The sequence below is a fragment of the Chrysochloris asiatica genome, unplaced genomic scaffold (assembly GCF_000296735.1).
Source record: "Chrysochloris asiatica unplaced genomic scaffold, ChrAsi1.0 scaffold00207, whole genome shotgun sequence".
Lineage (NCBI taxonomy): Eukaryota > Metazoa > Chordata > Mammalia > Afrosoricida > Chrysochloridae > Chrysochloris > Chrysochloris asiatica.
In genome coordinates, this window is record NW_006408725.1 from 169,157 (window position 1) to 171,615 (window position 2,459).

The following is a 2,459-nucleotide window of genomic DNA, read 5'->3' on the forward strand; positions in this document are numbered from 1 at the left end:
GAGTCATGGAAACTAGAGACTTGAAATTGTGCAACCAGAATGGAATGAATGAGAGTTTTGACACATTGTGAAAAATGTAACTAATATCACTGAATAATTTATGTAGGAAGAGTTTAATGAGAACCCAATTTTTCTGTTGTTGTTGCTGAGTTCTGTGGAGTTGGTTCCAACTCCCAGCAACCTTGTATAGAGTTTCTGAGGAGCAGCTGTTGGGTATGAATCACCTTGTGGTTAGTGGTCCAGTGCTTATCCTACAGCTTCACACCATGCCTCCCCTAATCGTATAGAAATTGTTAAATGGGAATCTAAATTTGTAAGTGCTCACCTTAAAAGCAATAAAATGTTATTTTAAAAATCATTCATAAATGTGGGAATCTATTTCTGCACTTTCAGCTCAATTTCATGGGTCTATATGTCTCTCCTATGCCAGTAATATGCAAATTTGTGAAGCATTCTATATTTTTTGGAGTTCTGATGTGGTATTGTAGGCTAAGCACTGGACTGCTACCATAAGGTTGGTGGCTCTAACCCATTAGCTGCTCCTTGGAAACCCGATTCAAAATTGCTATGAATGAGAACCAACTCCACAGCGCTTAACAACAACATGCTAATAACACACTGATTACTAAGCATTGGAGTGAAGCTTGAAATGTGGAAATGAGAGTTCTCTAATTTTGTTCTTTTTCAACATTATTTTGGTTGTTTGAGACCCCTTGAAATTCCATGTGAATTTGAGGATGAGCTTTTTTCCATTTTTAGTAAAAAAAGAAAAGCCATTTATTTCTGCTTGATCTTTGAACTTTGGAACTTGTCAAGTGTTCCACATCAGAGCACTTCTGGAAAGAAACTAAGCTTTTAGGGTAGTCTCAAAGCTCAAAATACAATCCACTGTCTCCTCAATCAGATAACGCATGTTTTGTAGCTAAGACTCTTTTCAAATTGGATTCTGTTGAGATTAAGGGGTGAAAGATGAGGGAGGAATCATGGGCTATGTTATAAAAAAGGGGGACTCAAAGTACATCAACAACAAAAAATAACAGTTGCCATCAAGTTGCTTCTGGCTCATGGTGACTTCAAGTGTGTCAGAGTAGAACTGTGCTGAGTTTTCGAGAAATCAATTACTGGGCTTTTTTCCCAAGGCACCTCTGATTGGACTTGGACTGCTAACCAAACCTTTGTTAGCAGCTGAGCATGTTAATCATAGGCGCCACCCAGGCCTCCTAAAAGAGGAACAATGTGGTGTAATTTGACTTTCACTCTGGGATTAGACACAAAATGCTGATTCTCAATTCAGAGAAGTGGGAACTAGAAGGGAAGAAAAGGAACAATGACTCAGAGCTTCAAATGTGGCTACCACCTAGTCCCCTTTCATGGCATGAAATGGCGGCCATGGGTCAGGGTAGCTAGGATATTTTGTACACAAGAGCTGACAGCAATTCCTGGGCCAGCAGCTGGAGATCCACATTCCCTTCATATATCTGTTGTTTAGTGCTTTCCAGTAGGCTCTGACATCTAGCAACCCTGTATAGAGTTTACAAGGAAGGGTTTGTGAGTTTGAACTGCCAACTTTTTAATTATAAGTCCAGTGCTTACCCTACAGTGCCACGCCAGGAGTCCTTCATGTATCTAGCCCATGAGACATCTCAGGTTGCCTCTTTTTGATCCCATCCAACTCCTCACCCCCAGGCTTATAATTTGGGCCCCACACTTAATGGCAACTTCATATTTATATCCATCTTCTTTTAGATTGTACAGTAAAACCTGAGAAAGCCAAAACTCGTGTAAGGTGAAAATCTGTCAAAGGGGGAAAAACTCAAATTTCATTAGTTTTATTAGGTTTGTTAGACTAAAGTAATTTGAGTTTTTCTTACGTGACAGGTCTTTGCCTTCCACAGGTTCTGGCTTTCATGGGATTACTGTATAATCTAAAATAACAGAGATACAAATATGAGGGTAAATTAAAAATTATTGCTACATAATGAAAGAACCCTTTATTAAGCCAAAATGCCAAAATGTGAAGTTACTGTTTCTCAACATCTAGGTCTATGCACTCTAAGGGTGGTATTTCCATCTCTCTAATCCTTCTCCAAAGAATTCTGCACACTTCAAATCTCACCATGTCAAACAGCAGTTTTGTCATCCTCAAGGGACAAAAATCGTGTTCCTTTTCAGTGTTCTTTGAGTTTGGGGAACAAGAAGAAAGGTCAGGGCTGTAGGATAGATGGGGTAAGGTTTCCCAAGGAAGTTCTCTCATTGGATAGTCCTCAAAGTGCCCTCAAACAACAAACAGGTACGTGGTCATGATAAAAACAACAACAACAACAAAATTCCTCTGTGCAAGGTTCCTGGTATTTTCTCACCAATTCCGTTTTCAATTTTCTGAAAACTTCATAATAAGCCCTGGGATCATCCTGTGTTCTTCAAGAAAATATTTCACGAGTACCCCTTTGACCCTACAA